Below are 23156 nucleotides of genomic sequence, written 5' to 3' on the forward strand. Positions count from 1 at the left end.
AATTTCTCTGACTTCTTCTTCATTTAAGTGGTCGAGTTTCAAATTCTCTAAGTTTTTACTGCTACTTTCTAATACAGAAACTTCTTCGTATTGATATGGATTGTTTATAATTACGTTTTCTTTTTGATTTAAAGTTAAAACCTTCCTCTCAATGTTTATAAATGCATTCAAAAAATTTAGGAGGTCTATCCCTATGATAAAATTGTATTTTCTTCCCTTAAGCGGGGCTAATTTCCATCGTACTCTTGCGTTATTTGGTAAGTTAAATTCTTTTGGGGCTGTGGTATGAATTTCGTATGCTATTACGTCTTTGCTGTTGATTGTAGTGTATGGTATGGGCGTATTTAGTCTCATTTTTCTGTAACCGTTAATCTGGTCGCTAACTAAACTCAAGGTTGCTCCTGTGTCTATTAAGGCCACGTATTTCTGTTTGTCTATGTTAAGTTCTATTAGTGGTAACCCATCCGAGGCGGCTTCGTAAAAAAAACCGTATTATTGAATTCTGCCTGTGGATAGTTTTCCATTTGATTATTATCGTGTTTCCTGTTCGAGTTATGGTCACTGTTGTAGTTGTCATTTTCGTATCTGCTTTGGTCGGTATTGTTTTGGTGTTGGTTGGTTTCTATGTTATCTACCTCCATAGGTACCACATTCGCTGGCCTATTTTGCCTAGACTGATGTGATCCTGCTTGTTGATTCCACTGATTATTTTGATATCGTCTACTTTGTCCGGAGTTATTGCCTCTAAAATTCTGAGGGGTATTGTTCTGTCTAACTTGTCCTGAATTGTTGCTCTGATAATTTTGATGTACATTTTGCATTGTATTGTTTTGCTGATTATATTGTTGATTGGTATTCTTATTTTGATGTGCATTTTGCATTGTATTGTTTTGCTGATTAAATTGTTGATTGGTATTCTGGTTGTTGTTCCTGTAATTGTTTTGATTAGGTCTACCTTTCCTATACTGATACCTAATGCAACTATTCTCATATCTGCGTTGCATCATTATCTTTAATATAGTGCTTAAATCTCTGACTTCGTAGATCTTGTCTAGTAAAGTGCCTTGTGTCATTTCTTTGGCTGTGTTAACTAATAAACTTTCGACATTACTTAAATCTATAAAATTATCATTCCTATGATACACAATTAATTCATCATTTTTATATTTTATATTTTGAATTTCTACTGCAAGCTCGCTCACCGAATTCACTCTCAGGTCACATATCCTCTTGTAGATTTGGTGCGGCTCCGTGTCTGGTCTGTACCTTAACTTCAAGGTGGCTTTTATCAGGTCCCAGTTGTCCGGCTCCGGGATATTTATTACTGCATCCTTTGCTTGACCCTGAATTGTCCTGTAGAATATTGTCCTTGTGGCTTCTCTCTTGAGTTGTGGGTCCTCTACCGTCTGTAACAGGTACTCCACGCTACTGAAGAAGGAGTTGATGGAGATTTCCCCGGTTCCCGTAAAGGTTGCCAAACGATTGATGTTTTTGAACAACCGCTCTTGTTGGGCTGGGTTGTTTCCATTTCCTTGGAGCTGTACATACGCTTGTTGCAGTTGCTCCAGCTGTCTTTCCCTTATGGCCAATTGTTCCAAAAGATCCGCTTGGGGCATCTGGCCGTTTTCGTGAGCCATCCTGCTGTTGTCGTATGAAGCGATCCTTCGCTGCCTTCTTATATCCAGGTTGAGTTGATTTCCTTCTTAGCGCTGTCTAAGTCGATTTTAGTTCGATCTCTACAGGCATTAATCCACTGATTTTTAGTTGGATTTAATGCTGTTGCGCTGCTTGGTCTGGTTTTGCTCTGATCAATGCACTTTTTTATGCACTGCACCACGTTCACTTAGCGGACTGATTTTTAGTTCGCTTCTGTTCGCTGACTTTTTGTGTTTTTTTATTTATCACAAAAAAATTTTTGTTATTATTTTTTTCTTCGCGTTACGTTCGATTTGAATAATCACTGGACCCTCTTTAATTAAAAAGGATCCTACCGACTGCGCCAATTTTGTTTAAGGAGTCGCGAAGTTTTAAAAAAAATAAATTATTTGTAAGTAAAACACGTCAAGCGGGTTTGGTGGGCAAAAATCAACTGAATATTCTTTATTGATAATGTTTTAAAGAAAACTTAATTTAGGTTTACAGAAGTGCTTACGAATTATTCTGGTCGACATGTGTAAGATCGTTGGCCTCTAGTTAGCCTGAATTTAATAACGATTGATGAGCTATGCATTTCCTGTTTACTGTGTTATATTGCTTATTTGGATTTTATATTTTCTTAGAACGTATTTTGGTTGGCATGTGCCAGATCGTTAACCTGTGCATTTCCTGTTTGCTGTATTACTTTAATATATTGCTTATTTAGCATTTAATGAGTTAAGCAATTCTTGTACTTTATTATTAAGAGGTGGTAAAGAAGAAATTGGGTTTTGGACATATGTGGGAAGTGAAGTGGGGTTATACGTAACTCGCGTGAGTCCCTTTAAGTCCCGTTTTTTTGGTTTTTGTTTTTTTTTGGCATTTAGAGATAGTTGCTGATTGCAGTAAAGCAAAATGCGACTTTAATGTCCATTTTAGGAGAGAATACTCCCCCACCTGTTTGGGAGTTAGGCTTGGAGCCGTCTGTGTATATGTTGACGGCGTTTTCGAATTGGTGTGGGAGGTTGTTTCAATCTGTACGGGTAGGTATGAAGATCTTGTACTTTTTTTCGAAGCTGACTATGGGTGGAACGTAGTCTGTAATGCGTTGTATGGATATCTGATTTGTTAGTATACTGGAGTGACCTGTTGAGCCTGATGTCCAGGCCGCTGCTTCGCGGAGCCTCAGCGCTGTTGCTGATGCCCAGCTTTTGGCAAGTAGGTCCACGGGTTGAAGGTCGAGGATTATATTCAATGCTTCAGTGGCGGTGGCGCGGAGCCCCACTGATGCAGAGCTCTGCGCTTCTTTGGATCTTGTGAAGGATCTAAAGATTACAAGTATTTTCCAGGAAAGGCCACCAGACGATGTTTCCGTAGAGAAGAATGGGCCTGACTATTGCAGTGTATAGCCAGTGAACTCCCTATAGCTTTTTTACAAGCGAAGAGTGCTATGGCCGCTTTACGTGTGCGGTCTGTGATGTTGTCTGTCAAATTGAGTTTTTTTATCAAGGATGACACCTAAGTACTTTGCCTGGTTGCTAAGGGTTAGGCGCGTTTGGTGTAGATTTGGGAGAGTAAGATTAGTATCTAATACTTCCTTGTGAATATAAGATTGCAGAGTTTAAGAAAAATGTTCCTTGCAGTAGGATAGTGCCTGCTTCCTCTAGAAGTGATAGTAGTTTGTTGAACACTATAACCCATAGAAGAGGTGAGAGTACACCCCCTTGCGGAGTTCCTCTACTGACAGTCCTGGTCGAGTGTGCAGATCCCAAATTGGAGTTCACTACCCTGCTGATAATCATGGTGTGTTTGAGACCCACTATAGGCCGATCAATTCCCAGTTCAATCAGAGCACCAGTGATAGCTGTTGGGGTGACGTTATTGAAGGCGTCTTCTATGTCTAGAAAAGCTGCCAGAGAGTATTCCGTTTTACGGAAACCCCTCTCTATACAAGATAATAGGGAATGGAGGGCGGCATCTGTTGATCTGCCTTTGCTTGGGTTGGTAGTTAGTCTGATGTGGGTGTCAATTAGCCTTTCCAGGGTCTTCAGCAAGAAGGAAGAGAGATTTATCGGGCGAAAGTCCTTTGGGGTGATGTGGAAATGTTTGCCGGCCTTCGGTATAAATATTACTTTAACGTCTATCCACCTGGATGGAATGTGGTTTAGTGCTAGGCGGCCGTGGAATGTGGCGGCCAGCCAAGGGAGGGATGTGTTTAGTGTCCGTTGTAGTTGGGCCGGGAAGAACCCGTCAGGGTTCTTGAAGGGGGTACTTGAAGGGCTTATAAGAGTTAATAGCTTACTTGATGCGGTCAAGGCTTCAGATATTGGCTTGCTCTGGTCGTCGAGGGTCTCCTTTGTGCAGAGGTCCTCCACTGTTTGGGTGTTTTTGGGGAAATGGGTGTATAGCAGGAGTTAAAGGGTTTCCTAACTCTTTTCCGTCCAGGTGTCAGCATAGGTTTTTAGGTAACCAATGTTTGCTGGAGATTTTGATAAGATTCTTCTGAGTCTGGATACCTCCGCAGTAGTTTTTATGCCACTGCAGAAGTTAGCCCATTATCTCCGCTTCGATGTTTTTATTTCTGTTTTGTATAGGCTTAGCTTCGTATGGTATATGTTCCAGGAAGCTTTGCTGTTGTAATACTTAGCTCTTTTGAAGTAAGTTCGGCACTCGCTTTTAAGATTTGCCAGGGTTGTGTTCCACCAGGGCGATTTGTGTTTCGTTTTGACCGTTCTACTTGGGCTAGCCTTGAAAAAAAAATATTGACTAGGTTATCTAATTTTTGAGTTTGTTACTATTGAAGAGATTTTTATAGTAACCCCAGTTGGTTAATCTAAGATTTGTAATGTTCTCGGCGGGAGGACAGTCTAGAGTTATTGTAAATTCTATGTACCACCGGTACTGAGTATGAGTGTTCGACCCCCACTTTCCACGTTTCAAGCTGGTTAAGCGGGGGATCAGATATAAGTGTAATTTCTAAGAGTTCCCTCCTATTTCTAGTGATGAAAGTTAGGTCATTACCTTTGTTGCTAATTAATACTCGAATAAATATGTTTGATTGATGGAGATAGTCACAGAGTAATCTCACCCCTTTCGTTTGTGTTTGTACTTCCCCATTGCATGTGATGAGAGTTAGCGTCCCCTCCCAGGATGAGTTCCTTAGAAGAGAGTGCGTGTACGAGTTGTTATGTTTTGGTGTTTGGTATTGGCCCGTCATGGTCATGAGCCAGATAGAATGATGCTATGGTATGATGTGTGTGTGCGTTTAGCTCCAGTCTGATCTTAGTGAGGACGCCTTCGCTAAACTTTGGAATAAGATAAGCGTTAATGTGTGTCTTGGTAAGAATGCAGGTTCTGGTCTTACCTTTACCCTTGGTGCGGAATATTTTGTATTGGGGGGTTGATAAGCCACTGATGTTGTTACCAACAATCCATGACTCTTGGATGAGGACTACGTCTATTTTGCCTGTTGCCAGACGGACGAGGAGGGCAGCAGATGCTGCCTTGCTGTGGTGCAGATTAATCTGCAGAAACTGCACCATCTTTAGGGCTGAGCTCGGACTGGGTACCCTCCGCTTCCTCCACTATGTCCTGGAGTACAGTGCGCCCCGGTCGGGTCGTGCCCCTGCACATCTGCTTCAGGCTATCGGTAAGCCCTGAGTCAGTTGACACGTTCCCTGTATGGTTGGCCTCCTCGTGTTCCATCTCGTCGTCACTCGGAGGCTCGTAGGACGCGCAGGCAGCCGGTTGTCTTCCGCTAGCTTGTCCGTGTCGTAGTTGCGGAGTTGCACCGTGCCGAACCCATAACTCAGCCGGTTCTGCTGCGCTGCGAGGGGTTCTAGACATGCCTGGTAAAGACGCGCTCGGTTTTCTCCACCTTAACCACTTTCCAACCATCTGTCGGAAGCTTTGTGTTGAACCTTATCAGAAGGCTAAGAATAGTCTCAGAGGGGCCAAACCCTCGCTCTCGATCGATACGGGAAGTCTGCAGCCTCGCAAACCGTCAGCTTGGCTCATGGATTGACCTCGCCGACCTTTGTAATGGCAGCCTTGTTAGGCGCTGCCGATATTTCGTCCTCACAGGCGATCAGCTTTACGTTGCCCTGGTACCAGCCCGCATCTGTGCAATCGGGGGGCGGACCTGGGTTCGCAAGTGTCCGTCTAACTAGACCCCACTGGTTCCTTGGGATCCTTCCGCCTTCATCGTTTTGGTCGATGACGCCAATGATCTTCCGATCCTTTACCAGCAAATAAATTTAATGAGATAAGATTTCCACTCAGGCAAGCATAGTGAAAATTTAATATGGACTATTTTGGACGAGAATTTTCACATTCGTGAGCCATTTGAACCCTTTTAAGCACTTATAGCACCTTACTTGCATACGTTTCTTTGACTATATCAATTTTTAAGCAATATTTTGGGAGGTGGATGCGCTTTTAAACAGCTTTAAGCTTAAGATAAATAATGAACGTTTTGGTGCAATAGGTCCCAGTCTTGTCAAGAAGAACATATGTAAGCTAATATTTGTTGAACGTTGATGCACTAAGAGCAGTACAAACAAGTGGCCCAAACGACACCAAGCACGTGCTTGTTACGCGCGGGCCCATTTTTATTTTTGGCAAATACGGTTCGCGAGGAAGGTACATAGAACAAACTAAGACAGGACAAAACATAGATCAACAAGACTAAAGCAAATGAGCTAGGATTTTAGTTTTTAATATAGGGATAGAAGTTGAGGAACAAATTAAATGATATAGGTTGTTATAATTATTACAAGGAACGCGAAATGGCTCATGCTGACTAAAATTAGATGAACATCGTGTCAAGTTGATAGGATAGTAGTTTCGCATTAGTCTAACAGGAACATTGAAAGTTAGGCGGCTTACCAAATCTACAGAATCAATATCGCCTCTGATAAGATTATTCATAAAAATAGTACCAAGCATAGTTCTACGGCTTACTAGACTATGCAAATTAATTAATAGCAATCTACTCGAGTAAGAACCAACCTGACGTTTTGATCCCAGTTCAAACCACGTAAGGCAAAAAGAAGAAATTGTTTCTGTACGGACTCTATACGGTCACTGTGCACTTGATACTGAGGACTCCAAACGGAAGAACAGTATTCTAAATTAGGACGGACAAGGGAGGTAAATAATAATTTGGTAGTGTATGGATCATCAAATTCTTTAGACCAACGCTTTATAAACCCAAGAACACTCATAGCTTTATTTACAGTAGAGGTTATGTGGGAGTCAAATTTAAGTTAAGGATCTAGGAGAACACCTAAATCGTTTACTGAGTATATTCGGTCCAGGGACATGTTCTGAAGAGAGTAACTTATGAACGTTGGCGTACGCCTATAAAAAGTCATTTAAGATAGTTTAAGTTCAAAAGGTTGTACTGACACCATTCTTGGAATCTATTAATGTCTGAATGCAAGCAGAAACCAAACTCAATATTATTATATGAAAAACAAAGCTTAACATCATCAGAATACATTAGTACACGAGAGTGAGTTACTATAGAGGGAAGATCATTTATAAACAGAGTAAACAGCAAAGGGCCTAAATGACTGCCCTGAGGCACAAACAGCGTTTTTGAATAAAACCCTCTGAGATCTACCATTCAAATAACTTGAAATCCAAGTTAACAGATTATTCGGAAACCCGAGCTAATCTAATTTGAATAAAAGAAGAGAGGGACTTACAGAGTCAAAGGCTTTACTAAAATCTGTATATATAACGTCTGTCTGCAATTTTTTGTTAAACCCATCTATTACAAAAGATGTCAATTCGAGCAGGTTAGTGGTGGTCGATCTTCGCTTAACAAAACCATGTTGACACGGCGATATTAAAGATGAGCACAAATGTTGCAACTGAGAGGTAATAATGCGTTCAAATGTTTTAGGAATTGCAGACAATTTGGAGATTCCTCTATAGTTCTGAACATTAACCTTCGCACCCTTTTTGTGGAGTGGAATAATAAAAGAATCTTTTCAGATAGTCGGAAAAACTGATGATGAGATAGACAAATGAAAAAGTTTAAGAATGGGTTTACAAATAGTTCGGGCACAAAACTTAAGAACACACCCAGGGAGTCCATCTGGCCCCGGAGAATAGGTTGGCGTTATAGTTTATTAATCACTTAAGAGAGAACTTTCGGTGATTACAGGAGAAAAAATACAATTTGCCCTGTTTACGTGATTAGGGTAGCTAGAATTAGACCAAGAAACAGAACTATAAGTAGATTGGAAGAATTTAGCAAATAAATCTGCCATTTGGGGATCCGTAGATGCCTCAATAGAGTTTAATCGTACAGATGATGGCAATGCTGAAGACTTTCGCTTAGCATTGACAAAGTTAAAAAACTGCCTTGGATCCTTTGAAAATTCAAATTTACATCGGTTCAAATACATGGAATAGCAATGACTGTTAAGTACATTAAAATTAGTACGAGCCACCACATACCTTGAAAAATCGGATGGCCTACTTTTTGTACTTTTTATAGAAGTTTGTTTTTAGCTTTCTAAGTCTTTGCAACTGATTGGTAAACCAAGAAGGCCTGCCTAACTTAGGAGGAAAACTATTAGGAACACATTCACAGAAAAAAGAGTTTAGGACACTATAAAATAGTTCCGTAGCACTTTCAATATTCAAGCAATTATAAAGGTTGGTCATATAGTAATAAAAGAGCATAGTAATTCTTCTTTTCAAGATGAGATCAATTGCTGGGCTCCGAGTTGTTGGAGGCAACCATTATCATTATTGTACGAGTTTTAAATATAGAACTACCCTTCTAATTGTGAGTGTGGTGTTCTGATACTATGCGGTCATACTTAAGGAGGCAATTATGAAGAGCGCACTTTGAAACCACTTTGACAGCATTTATGACAGAGAAATGACAAAAAAGCAAACGAAAATTGGGTTCACTTTTTATACCCGTTACTCGTAGAGTAAGAGGGTATACTAGATTCGTCGGAAAGTATGTAACAGGCAGAAGGAAGCGTTTCCGACCCCAAAAAGTATATATATTCTTGATCAGGATCACTAGCCGAGTCGATCTAGCCATGTCCGTCTGTCCGTCTGTCCGGATGATCGCTGAGATCTTGGAAACTATAAGAACTAAGCTATTGAGATTTGGCGTGCAGATTCCTAAGCTTCTTACGCAGCGCAAGTTTGTTTCAGCAGAGTGCCACGTCCACTCTAACGCCCACAAGCCGCCCAAAACTGTGGCTCCTACAGTTTTGATGCTAGAATAAAAATTTTAACTAAAATGTATTGCTCTCGTCAATACCTATCGATTGACCTCAAAGCAAGTTTGCCACGCCCACCTTAACGCCCACAAGCTTCAAAAAATCGGTAATATGAACGTGGATATCTCGGAAACTATCAAAGATAGAGAATTGAATTTTCAGATTTAGATTCCGTAGCCTTTTACGCCCACTCTTATGGCCACAAACCGCCTTAACCTGTAGCGCCCACTATTTTCATGCTAGATAAAAAATTTTAACTGAAATTTATTGGTCTCGTCAATACCTAATTTTGACACGCCCGCTCTAACGCCCATAACCCTTAAATCTGTCTACCGCCGGTAGGTGGCGCATTTCAATCTCGCTTTGCTGCTTGCATATCTCCATTTCCCTTTGGTCCCTATGTGATAGTCGAGGTACTCGACTATAGCGTTCTTCCTTGTTTATATTACTTTGCTTTACACCATATCATTTTAAGTCAGTGTCACTTACATTCCAAATTAAATGCGTTTTATTGGAGTATGTATGAGTTTGTTTGTCAGGAATAAGGAGAATATACGCGATTTAAATTCGATCGAGAGTTGTGATGTTCGGTCTCGCGTAGCTGATGTTGCTTGTCTCTTAGTCGTTTCACGCTTCTTCTCCAACTGGCTCACGAGTTGCCACAATGTTGGTGTACGAGGGATGCTATACATATTTCTGGCTTAATAACGAAAATACGAATATGGTTTTTCAAAGTTTCTCCCGCAAGATTTTTACACTTTTGCATGCGCTCAAACCAATTGTGGAAGCAACCACTCCGATTGAGACACCTCCAAAACATGGCTTTTGAACGCTTCAATTGCATGTTTTGGCGATGCAAATAATTGACCACGCATTTTGCGGAGCCAAGTCAGGGCTGTCCGTCGTGTGACCCACCAATTCGACGATTTGGCCGTTCAAAAAGGCGCTGGATTGAGCAGATGAGTGGGAGCTCGCATTGTCATGGTGCAGAATAATCCGTCTTTTCTTGTTCGTTTTTCGAATTTCTCTGAAGACTCCAGGCAAACATATTATGGTGTACCACCCAAAAGTGAGCGCCCTACGATGGTGAAGTGGAACATTTGCACACATGACCAGTTCTACTGAAGATACATGCGTCATTTGCTTCGAAGTGCTTATTTCACGAACAATTTTCGTTGGATTTGGCTCGTCATCGAAGACCCACACGGCCGATTGCTGAACTTTACTGGCTCAAAAGCATTTATCCATGATTCGTATATTGTGAAGATTTTATAAAAGTCTGTTGAAACAACGCGAATGTATTTTTCAAAAATAGTTTCTTTGTACCAATCCAAACGAGCCTTTTTTAAGCGATTGTCAAATTGAGCGGGATCCCATTCATGCCCAAGAATGCCTCCATCTCACGGTAGAAATTATTTTCCCGAGATAATTTCTTTTTTCTACCGACTTTTATCGATAAAAGTCCACACTTATTTTGGAAAAGGCCAATTGGACCTTATATGGTCAGAAGTGACCTAGGCCAGAAACTCAAAAGCAGCCATCGTACAGAGCTGGCTACTTGCACTGCGCAAATTTGTTTCAGCAGGGCCTATTCTAATGCCCACAAACGACTTTAGCGCTAAAACCCGTCTACCCGACATTTCTAAAATGTTATATAAATTTTTAATGAGATTTTTTTTTTGTTATTAATACCAATATATATATATATATAGTGACGTATCTGCACTGCAATTTCTCAACGGCCACCAGTTCAAAAAACGAAACCGTTCACAAATTAACAGAATCGCCAATTTCGGCTTTGATTAAAAACGATACAGAAGCTTGAGATCCCGCAATGCAAACAAACAAAGAAAATTGATTAGGTCCGAACGTCAACAATGACGTAATGCCATAAACGTAAAAATCCAATAAGATCGCAAAATCTAATAAGACCGAATTATGTAAGCATAAACAAAGAAGTGTCGATCGCATCATACACTTGCGATTGCGTCACCTAATACACTAACAGTAAATTCTAAGACGCAAACCGAGGTTTCATTCTAACCCATTCTGTAACATACAATTAGACTTTTCCAACGTTCTAATAAAGAATAACCAACGAAAAAAAAAATTCTCCTGATTTTTTACTCGGGCGAAGAACGACTCATGTAAATATATACAAGTCATATATATTAACACCCACAAGCAATTAAAAAGTTATATCCAAATATTAATCAAAATTTTGCAATTCAATCGGGATAACTCACATGCACACATGCAGCAAATCAGCTGCTTTCACTGATACGCCACCAAGCCGCTGGGGGCGCCATAGGCTAGTTGACGCTTTAGGCTAAGTATGTTAGTGAAAACAAGAAAGGAAGTTAACTTCGGCAAGCCGAAGCTTTTAGACCCTTGCAGTTATAAATATTGAATTTAATTCGAAATTCTGAAAAACACAAAAAATGATATTCCCAATAGTATAAAATAATATGTCAAAAAACACCGAAGCTATAATTTGTTTCATATTATCTTTCCACCATTCTTCCGATCGTTCCTATGGCAGCTATATGATATAGTCGTCCGATTTTGATAAAATTAAATTAGAAATTCAGAACTAGTTAAAAATTGATGTTTCCAGGCGTAGGAGGTTATATTTTAAAAAACACCAAAGATATAATATTTAAGAGTTTTTTTCCGATAATTCCAATAGGAGCCATAAGATATAGTTTCCCGATCCGGCTGGTTCCGACTTATATACTACCTGCAAAAGAAAGAAGACTTTTGGGAAAGTTTTAGACCGATAGCTTTAAACGGAGAGACTAGTTTGCGTAGCAACGAAAGAATATATCTACTTTATGGGGGCGGAAACGTCTCCTTCACTGCGTTGCAAACTTCTGACTGAAATCATAATACCCTCTGCAAGGGTATAAAAACAGAGTTGCTTTAAACATATCTAATAGTCGAGGTCATCGACTATAGCGTTTTTTCTTGTTTTATGTATAGGAACGTAAAGGAAAAAGATGTATACAAGTAGCAAAGCGCCTGTTCCCAAGATTGAACACTTTATTTGCTTGTGACTTTTTAGTGTTTGACCTGAACTGAGCGAAGCCATAGCCTCCTGTCCCTTGCTCTATCCCGGTCTGTCCCTCCAGATGGTCACTGAGTTCTCTTCGATGTTACAGGCAACTGCCGCTTTCCGCCAGCAGTCCCTGTAGCGAAAATCCGGTGAAAGACGAAAGTTCCACCCTAGCCTTCCCTTAATACAGTTGTAGTCGTATCAAAGAATGCACGGGTTCTGCTCTGCTCGGAGGATATGGTGCCCCGGTTGGCGATGTCCTAACTCGTCGATATCCATCCAACTTAGCCGTGTATTTGCCTTTAAAGACCTCAGCTACCTGTATCTCAATTCAGAGACTTATGCTGTCCCGAACGACTCGACGCAGCGATCTTGCTGACTTTCACGGCTGTATCTGATTGACCTGGGCTTTGCTTGACGTTCTTCACTCGCGTTCTGAATTTCGATGGATGGTCGAGCATCCAGCTCTGGGCCCGCTTATATAGGCCTGCTGGTACCGTTAATCCTCGGCCTCTCCTTGTCTCCACTACACCTGTCACCAGGGTCCAAAGTCCGCTGTTTTGCCGCTTGATCTTTAGCCCTCTGCGCACCGCACCACCCTAGGGTCCACAGTGCAGCCGTTTGCCATTGTTTCTTCGCTCACGGCACGCCCGCGCTCTGTCGCCGTCTCGTTCATACTACTACTGGCTCGCTCTGTGGCTCTCTCTCCGCTCCTGCTCTCCAAACTCTTTTGCTCCGTGCTTACCAAACTCTCTCTATCTTCCTACTGTCAAAACCCTCTTTCCTTGTACTCTCCAAACTCTCTTTTCATACTCTCCAAACTCTCTCTAAAATAATTCTTCAAATTCTCTTTTCCCGCAGTGCCGTTACTACGCGAAGTCTCTGCGTACAGCACCCAAATATCATGGAAAACTAGAAATGGTTCGTGGAAACTACCAAAAGCTTAAATATGAGTTTATTTGTTATTGATCTGCCTACCAAAATGAGTAAGGGATTACGCGTTACAGAAACTTATTTACAAATCAGCAAAGTCAATATGTGTAAACAAATCCATTTTGTGCTCACAAAAACTTAAAAAAAAAATTTTTTTGTTGGCTTGGTATCAGATACCTGTTACTCAGCTAAATGCAGCAAAAGGGAGATTGAGATCTACAAGCAGAAAAACGAGATTTTAATAGAGCTACCCGCGATCTTAGCGTTCTGGTCGCTTGCGGCCTTTAGAGTGGGCGTGTCAGGCTGGTTTTAGGTCAATCGATAGGTATTGACGAGACAAACACATTTCATTTAAAATTTTTTTCTATCATGAAAACTGGTGCGCCACAGTATAGGGCGGATTGTGGGCGTCAGAGTTGAAGTGACATGTTCGCGTTTTAACATGCGCTGCGTACGAAAATAAGAAATCTGAATCTGAAAATTCTACTCTTTAGCCCTTAAAGTTTCCGAGATCACAGCGTTCACAAAGACAGATGAACATGGCTGATGCTGATCAAGAATATATATACTTCATGGGGTCGGAGTCGCTTTATTCTACCTGGTACATACTTTTCTCGGAATACATTATACCCTTTTCCTATACGAGTAACGGGTATAAAATTTACTCTAAGAAACTTTACATTCCTGTAGGGTATTACAAATTTAAATGTTTATTTCTGGTATAGTAGGTAAATTAAAGAAACAAAGGTATTTTATTAAAACTTCACGACTTTCGCACTCTATGGATGACACGACTTCCTCAGACAAAATTTCCACATCAACTGACTTGCTTACATTTATAAGGCGTAATTTCTAATGAAAGAGGGTGATGGATATAGATCACTTTGATGAAAAGGGATAGGAACTCTTTTGCGTTTTTGGCTGATGAAGAATGCTTGAGGTTGCGGAACTCTGAACAGTGTGTCCCCATATGAAATTAAATAGTTTACTGTGAATCCCTCAATATATCCATATCCCAAAATCGGCTATCCTGAATCTTCATTCGCTCCTGAATGAACCCCATTTTTTCATATATTCGGCTGCTGTCGTAGTAATTTTTGGTCCCTCCTGATTGCCTTCTTTCTTTACTTCATAGCGCCCGTGATTAAGTTTTTTAGTTACTTTGTATGGGCCGAAAAATTTTGGACGGAGTTTTATTCCAGTTCCATACTGTGTTCTTTTTATGGCAACCAATTCACCTACAGTATATTCAGTTTCTACCTTCCTTTTTTCGTTAAAAGTCTTTCTGTTTTCTTGCTGGACTTTCTCTATATTTTGCTGAGCTTTCTTTCGTATCTCTTCACGTTCGTCATTTAGTTCTTCTATTTCTAAGTTTTCATAAAGTTTCGAGAATTCGTCGTCCCTCTTTCTCATATTCAATCCGGTCAAGACTTGGAACGGACTGTACTTTGTTGTTCGAGGTGGAGTGTTGTTAATTATCTGCTAAACTCTATCTACGTGACGATACCAGTTCAGAGGGTTTTCCTGGTACATTTTGCTGAGCATCGGGATGACAATTTTGTGAACTCTTTCCACTTGGCCGTTACCTCTGGGTACTCCTGTGGTGATGTGTAGAAGCTGGATTCCTTCACGGTTGCAGTACTCGTTAAAGAGTCCTGAGGTAAAAGCGGTGCCCCTGTCAGTAACTATTCGGCGAGGATTGCCAAAAACTGCTGCTTGCTTTTCCAGTTTTTCTAAGACTTCTTCGGTTTCAGTCGACTTTGTTGGATAAAGCCAAACAAACTTGGAAAATCCATCCACGACAGCCAAAATGTGGTTATAGCGTTTCTTTGTGTCGGTTAGGGGTCCAACGTGGTCGATGTGATAGGTTCCGAGAGGTTCCTGAGCCTTGTCAATGGGACTGAGTAACCCTTCCTTTTTTCCACGCTTGGAGTCGATGATCAGGCATTCCACGCATGCTTTGACAACTCATTCTACCTTCTGTTGGATTCCAGGGATATAATACGACTTCTCCAGAATATCGCGAGTCTTCTTTATACCGAAGTGGCCCTCCTTGTGTGCTACGCTGATAATTTCCTCTTCCATTGAATTAGGAACAACTAACAGCTCAAGAACTGCGTCCTTGTACAGGATATTATTTTTTAGGAAATAGTCTTCGTAGTCATCGTTGTTGGTTAATATGGATTTTACAGCTTTTATCCAGCTATCGTTGTCCTGTGCCTCCACTAAACGTGACTTTGTGGAATCTGCGATTAGAAAGCATGACAATCGGCTTAATGCATCCACGTGCCTCATCTTGGTTCCACCCCTGTGTTCTACCTTAAATTCAAACTCTTGCAGAGCCATGGCCCATCTGGCAACTCTTGGTGGTAGGTCATCCTTCTTGATCGTCATTGCGAAGGCGTTGCAATCGGTAACGACAGTAAAAGGTTTACCAAGGAGATAAACTCGCCATTTTTTCAACGCATTTACGATTACTAAAACCTCGAGCTCGTAGGAACTGTACTTTTCTTCACAACCGTTTGTCTTTCTGCTCATAAACTCAACAGGATGGAACTGCTGATCCTCCGAGTCTCTTTGCATTAAAACGCCTCCAAAGCCATACTTGCTTGCATCTGTATGCACTTCGGTTGTGGCTATCGGATCGAACAGTTTGAGTACTGGTGCTGACACTAGTAGCTGTTTCAAGAGGTTAAACGAAAGTAATCCATGCTCTGTCAACGTTAGATTTCTGTCGTCCTTTTTGTTGCTTTTCATCCGAAGAAGGTCGCTTAAAGGTTTTGCTGTGAGGGCGTAGTCTTTAATGAAGCGCCGCATGTATGACGTCAGACCCAAGTAGCGCTGCAAAGCTTGTCTGCTTTGAGGAATTGGAAAATTGACGACTGCTTTAATCTTCTCGTTGGTGGGTGCTATAGTTCCGTTCTCAATAGTGTAGCCTAAGAAATTGATCTTGCTCTTGAGAAATTGTGCTTTTTCCCACTTGATTCGTAGTCCAGCCCTCGAGGCTACGCTCAATACTTTCTCCAACGCCTTCAGTCCTTCAGATTCGTTCTTAGTTGTCACGATTATATCATCCATATAGACAACGATTGTTTGCGCTTGAATGAGATCCCTCAACGTAGCCGTGACATAACGACAGAAAACAGCAGGAGAATTTGAGATACCAAACGGTACATGAGTAAATTCGTACTGCCCGTTATGCGTCACGAACGCTGTGAACTTCCTAGATTCTTCTTCAATCGGCACATGAAAGAATCCGTTCATCATGTCCAGGGTTGTGAATATTTTTGAGCCCTGCAACCTGTCGAGAACATCGTCAATTAGACTCATCGGAAAATTGTCCTTCTTGATTTTTTGATTGAGTCGACGATAATCGCAACCAAATCGTCTGGATCCCTCCTTTTTAGCTACCAGTACCACTGGCGAAGCATACTCTGAGGAGCTGGGTACAATAATTCCCTCTGCCAACCACTCCTGCACTTGCTTTTCTATGAAACACTTGTTCTCGTATAACGTGCGTCTTGGGCGTTGATATACAGGAATGTCGTCTTCCAAAACGATTCTCATGCGTACTGGAGACTCTATCGATTTTATTGGCTTGTACTCTGTAACAAGCTGCTGTACCTTTAGCTTTTGGCAATCGTCTAAGTGAGATAAGTTAATTTTATCAAGGACAGAACTTTCCTCGACTATCTCCGTGACACACATTCCATTAAATGTCGATGGAAAGTCTCTCTCTTTTGCTCTGAACTCGACGCCGTTGGAACTGAAAATAACGTCAACTGATTGTAGCACATCGTTTCCCACAATCGCAGCGTACTCGAGTTCATTTTGTTTAGCGACATGGAAGGTTACTGAGAAGCATACGCCATCTGCTTCAAGATCGACGTCGAAGCATCCATCCAAGTTCGCCCTTGCCGATACCTCTCAGTAGCTTAACTTTTGGCTTTAGCTTCAAGCCGTCAAAACTTTTGAAAATGTCCTCTCTCATCAAACACAAGTCACATCCCGAATCAATCATTGCTATGAATGTCACTCCCTCAGCTTTCATCTTTTTGTAAATGAGTCCCTTCGCAGCCTTCTCTTCCAGCACGTTTGCAAGCTCTTTCTTAATGGAAATAGTTGCTTTCTTCTCATCGCAATTTTTAGAAATGTGTCCTTTCTTGTTGCACTTGTAACATATTACTTCGCCCTTGCAATCCTTAGCAATATGGCCTTCGCTGTTACACTTGAAGCATTTTCTTAAAAAATTGCTCTGAGTCTGCTTACCTGTCGATTCCCTGTTAAAATTGTCTTTAGAATTTCCCTTACCCTTCATCTTTTCGTAAATAAATACTTCTTCTTTAAGTTCCCTAATGGATTTCGCTCGATACAACCCTGCCTTGTTAATCTTGCTATCTGGGATGCCATCTACGAAGTACGATACTAGACTTTCCTCATCAAGATTTATCGGTTTGCTGATCTCCATTAAACTATTGAGATATTCAATGCATGTCTCTTTGGTTGTTTTTGCCTTTGGCGCAAAATCTTGTGTATCTCTGCCGAACATAGTTTTTTACCGAATTCTTCCTTCAACGCGTTTTTCAGCTTAATCCAACCCCTAACTCCACTTGTACTTTTGATATAAAGCTTGGCTGCTTCAATCAGAAGTTGCTTAGCATAAATGAATTTCTGCAAATTATCCCAACCCACGGTAACTGCAACGTCATCGAATTCAGACAGCCAGTGATTGACGTCTTCTTGCTCGGAGCCTGAAAATGATGAAACACTGTCCTGAATATCGCGTAGGGTAAATCTCAAGCTACTAGGTTGAACCGCTTCTTGGTAATTGGAAGAACCACTAACACTCGCACCATCCTCATCAGCATCGTCGTCCTCATCGTCAGCCACAACTAATCCATAATGATCGAACAACCGATCCTGCAAAGCTCCTTTTCTGCCAGTTGTGTTCAAACCTAGTTCGGATAACTTTGCCCTTAGAAGAGGCACTGTCATAGCGAGGATCGTTCTAGCATCCATGGTAATGCGTTTAAGCCGTTTACAAACAGTGGTACAGTTCAATATTTAAATATAAAGATACAAAGTTATAATTTAATTAACGTTAAACAATTCGTGTGATCAAAAAAAAGTTCGAATCAGGTTAAATATGTGAAATCGCCTCAGTCGCTCACCACGCCCAATTGGATTTTTCTGTCTTCTACAACTGCTTGAATTTTGGCCAATTCCAGTCCACTCAGCTACTCCAGCTCGTACTCTTCTACAATGTCGACACACCGCACTGCTTGATCGTCTCGTCCACTTCTTACAAATTGCGTCGTTTGCAAGTTCTTGCAGCTGCTCTTTTCGCCACAGGGAAACTTTTGTTGTAGCAAAAGTAGAAAGTGGCCACTCCGTTGCTGTATGTCGTCCTTCTCTTCTCTCGCCAATAACACCCTCGCCTTCGTTGCAAGGATCACCTCTCGTTGTCCTCCTCTCACAGGTAATGGCTACCTTCGTTTTCACCTGCGACCGTGTCGTCAAAATTCGATCACAGGCACTGCATCAAATTGTCGTCGAAATTTTTTTTTTCGTCGTGTTTCATCAGAATTGCTTATCTTTCTATACTGCGTACATTACTTCGTTGCGGGTTTTAGCGCGTTAGTTTTGTGGGCACTCACACAATCAAGTTTTGCACAAATTTTGGTAATTTTTTTTTTGTGGTCTTTGTAATCGTTCAAACTCCTCTAATACACAAATCTGCTAGTCGATTTGTTTAACTGTTCAGATTTTTTCGGCTTCAATTGTTTCTATAACAGGTACTTCCCCCGCTTTTAACTGTTTCTTTTCAGCTTTTGCTTCGTTCTTTGTCGCGGCAGTTTTTCGATGTGTTAACGCACAGTTTTCTCTTTGTTCTTTTACTTTATCCCGGGCGAGCCCCCAATAATTTGTAGGGTATTACAAATTTAAATGTTTATTTCGGGTATAGTAAGTAAATTAAAGAAACAAAGGTATTTTATTAAAACTTCACGACTTTCGCACTCTATGGATGACACGACTTCCTCAGACAAAATTTCCACATCAACTGACTTGCTTACATTTATAAGGCGTAATTTCTAATGAAAGAGGGTGATGGATATAGATCACTTTGATGAAAAGGGATAGGAACTCTTTTGCGTTTTTGGCTGATGAAGAATGCTTGAGGTTGCGGAACTCTGAACAGTTTGTCCCCATATGAAATTAAATAGTTTACTGTGAATCCCTCAATATATCCATATCCCACATTCCTTACTCTTTATTATTTTATTTTTTACATATGGTAAATCCATTATACCTTACATTTCTGGAATAAAATTATTTAATTTAATTCTTTTTTTGATTTTACATGCCACAGAGAGGCATTCTTTTAATGATTTATTTGTTATTTTAGTGATTCGAGATTCTGCTTTATGGATTTCAAAAATCTCCTCGAAGTATTTCCATCATTTGAGTTTTCGTTGCAGATGGAACTTTCCCAATATTAGAGGAATGTTCAATAAACATTTAAAGAAAACATAAAAATTAGTATTAAATAATTTTTTATTTACCATCAAAATTTAAAAATAGGAAAGAAATAGACGTTTGGGACATTGCAAATTACGCATTTTTTTGTACTTTATACTTAATTAACACAACAATCAGTGGAAAAAAGAATAAAAACGACTCGATATCTGTTAATAAAATTACAAAACTGTTTTGAATCCAGTATAAACTGTGTCTCGCAACGAATTAAACTATAGTGGAGTTCCAGAAACAATTCAAATAATTTTTGGTGGCTGACCAGCAGGTCAGATTCTGTTCTTTATTGTAATACCCGTTACTCGTAGAGTTAAAGGGTATACTAGATTCGTCGGAAAGTATGTAACAGGTAGAATGAAGCGTTTCCGACCCCATAAAGTATTTGTATTCTTGACCAGGATCACTAGCCGAGTCTGTCTGTCTGTCCGTATGAACGCTAAGAAACTATAAATGTTTGTGAGGAGTTAAATTACTCCCCACAAATTGCAGCAGCTATTATACATGGTGGCCTGCCGGCTACCAGATACGCGACGAATTAACGCGTCGTATTGGCATGTCGAAGATGAGAGTTTGGAGAAAGAGAATTCGGAGAAAGAGAGTTTGGAGAAAGAGAAGTTAGAGAAAGAGAGTTTGGAAAAAGGCAGTTTTAAGAAAGAAATTTTGCAGAACGAGAAGTCCGAGAAAGATAGTTTGGAGAACGAGAGGTTGGAGACAGAGATAAAGGAGACTTCGATGGCAGAGTGAGGGTGCCGTGTGCAAAAGGAAACAAATAACTTTGGACCATGAGAAGCAGTGCCACATCTCAGCAGGATCAGCCGGACAGAGCAAGGACATATGACTCCAGGTGGTGGCCGTGGGTCTAGGACAAAGAGGCCAAACTGGTTCCGTGGACTTCGGACCTGGAGTGGAGAGTACCAGCTGGCCGTGCGCAAAAGGGAAATAACGGTTCCCGGATGCCCTATATGCGGCTGCAGAGCTCTGGGAGCTGCATCAGTCGATCACCATCAAGATCAGTCAGTTATCAAAGTCAAAGATCCAAATCAACCAGCAGCACGTGATCAACAAGTCAACAACAACAAGTTAAGTCGTCGAAAGCAGCTCCGTGGGAAGCCTACAAGACTCAGAAATCTCCGAATCGAGACACAGGTAGCTGAGGTCCAGAGGGCATAACACGGCTTAGTCAGGGCGGCTTGTCTCATACTTTCTCACGACCACACCCTGGAACATCGCTCGGCGGGTCGGTCAGGGAAAGTTGTCTAAGTCCAGTGTGCCTTGCCCGACTGGTTGAGGTTGTCCTGGAGACGCCCAACAATTCAGCAAGTTTTGGAACGACTATCGTCCAAAATCTTAAGAGCCAGGGGCCACGATACATTCAGCCTCGCAGCAATCACTATAAGGAGCAGAACGGATGACATCGGCAGCGACATCAATGGACATCACCGTCAGCCACGTCACGACCGCCAAGGGGAACTTATTAAGTAGCGCAGCAACGACACGGACGACAAACAATAGGGCCTTACGCTAGGCGTTATCCTATGTAGTGATCTTCGGGGCAGTCACGTCACATAAATTTGGTGGGTCGAACACACAATCTAGCCGCACGAATCTCGTAGCGAGCAGACCAGCAAAATCAGTTTGTTACAAGTTGCAATTCGTGGATTAGACATGCAGATTCCAGAGATTCCTGCGCAGCCCAAATTTGTTTCGTCAGTGTGCCACGCCCACTCGAACGCCCACAAGCTGGCTAAAACTGTGGTTCCTACAGTTTTAATGCTGAAAAAATCTTAACTGAAATGTATTAGTCTCGTCAATACCTATCGATTGACCCAAAAAACAGTTTGCCACGCTCACTCTAACGCCCATAACGCTTAAACCTGTCTGCTGCCCACATAACCATATATTGAGTTCGCGGGTCTCGCTTTGCTGTTTGCATATTTTCACCGCCCTTTGGTCACTTCAACTATCTGAAAGCCGAGGCACTCGACTATAGCGTTTTCCCTTGTAACAAATTATTATCGGGAGTGACTTAAGGGCTAGTGGCTCGAGGCTATGCTCATACATACGGCTGGTAACTGCTGTTCAGGCTGTGAGTATAACTGCCACTTGCAGTATTCGTATGTCAGGTTCGTTTGTGTGCTCGTATTCCTGTTGGCCACTTGAGTTTAAGGCCGGGACATTGTGTGTAAGTACAATTTTGGGTTTTCCATGAGTAACTCTATAGTGTAAGGGTGTACTAGATTCGTTGCAAAGTAATACTGTGGTTATGCAATGGCCATATCACACTTTCATTTCATGAAACGGGCTGATTCGCATGTGCATAAACGCCGTTTTATGCATTCGACAGCACACGAAAATTGACTATGAGTTCCCTTAAAGCCAATGCATGTAGCATGGTCTTACTGTCAAGCAGCTGGGCTTGTTCACAAATAGAGAACAAATCAATTGGAGCAATTTAAAAAAGAAAAGGAAGAACGCTATAGTCGAGTACCTCGACTATCAGATAGCCGTTACTCAACCAAAGGGAAATGGAGATATGCAAGCAGCAAAGCGAGTTTGAAATGCGCCGCCTACCTTCGATCTCAATATATGGGCTTATATGGCTAAAAGCCTAGTACTCAGATCAGCAAAGAGTTTCACTAGTCGAAAAATCGTATTTTTTGTAGTGTGACCCAAGTTTTTAAAGATCACCCGCAATGCGAGTGCCATGGACTTACTGTCAAGCAGCTGGGTTTGTTGATAAACGGTAAAGAAATCAACTGGAACAATTTAAAAAAGAAGAGTCTGCTGGTGCACAAAGAAATTAACAAAAAACAAGGAAGAACGCTAGAGTCGAGTACCTCGACTATCATATACCCGTTACTCAGCTGAAGGGACAAAAGGGAAATGGAGATATGCAAGCAGCAAAGCGAGACTGAAATGCGCCACCTACTCCTGATCTCAATATATGGTTATGTGGGCGGTAGATAGGTTTAAGCGTTATGGGCTTTAGAGTGGGCGTGGCAAATTTTTTTTGGGTCAATCGATAGGTATTGACGAGACTAATACATTTCAGCTAAAAATTTTTTTCTAGCATGAAAATTGTAGGCGCCACAGGTTTGGGGTCAGACGGACAGACGGACATGGCTAGATCGACTCGCCTAGTGATCTTGATCAAGAATATATATACTTTATGGGGTCGGAAACGCTTGTTACATACTTTCCGACGAATGTAGTATACCCTTTTACTCTACGAGTAACGGGTATAATTAAATGGAATGTTCAACGAATGTTTTATTTATGTTAATTAGTAAAGCTTTTTTCTCGTCCCAAGGATGCTTCGCCATCTTTCCATCTGCAGTTCAGCTCCGAGTCCCAAAAGGCATATATATGATGGACGTTGATGCACTACGAGCAGTACAAACAAGTGGCCCAACGACACCAAGCACGTGCTTGTTACGCGCGGGGCCCTTCTATAAATTTGGGCAAAAATGCGAGTTCGCGAGGAAGATACAAAAAACAAATAGAGACGGGACACAAATGAAAATAAAAGAAGCAACTAAGAATGAAGCAAATGAGTTAAAATATTAGTTTTTAATACCGGGATAGAAGATGATGTGCAAATTAAATGGTAAAGATTGTTATAATTATTACATAGAACGCGAAAGGGCTCGTGCAGACAAAAATTTGATGTACATCGTGGCAAATTTAGGGGAAAATAATTTTGTGTTAGTCTAGCAGGGACATTGAAAGTTAGGCGGCTTACA

This window comes from Drosophila subpulchrella, unplaced genomic scaffold, assembly GCF_014743375.2.
Source record: "Drosophila subpulchrella strain 33 F10 #4 breed RU33 unplaced genomic scaffold, RU_Dsub_v1.1 Primary Assembly Seq62, whole genome shotgun sequence".
NCBI classification, from domain to species: Eukaryota; Metazoa; Arthropoda; class Insecta; order Diptera; family Drosophilidae; genus Drosophila; species Drosophila subpulchrella.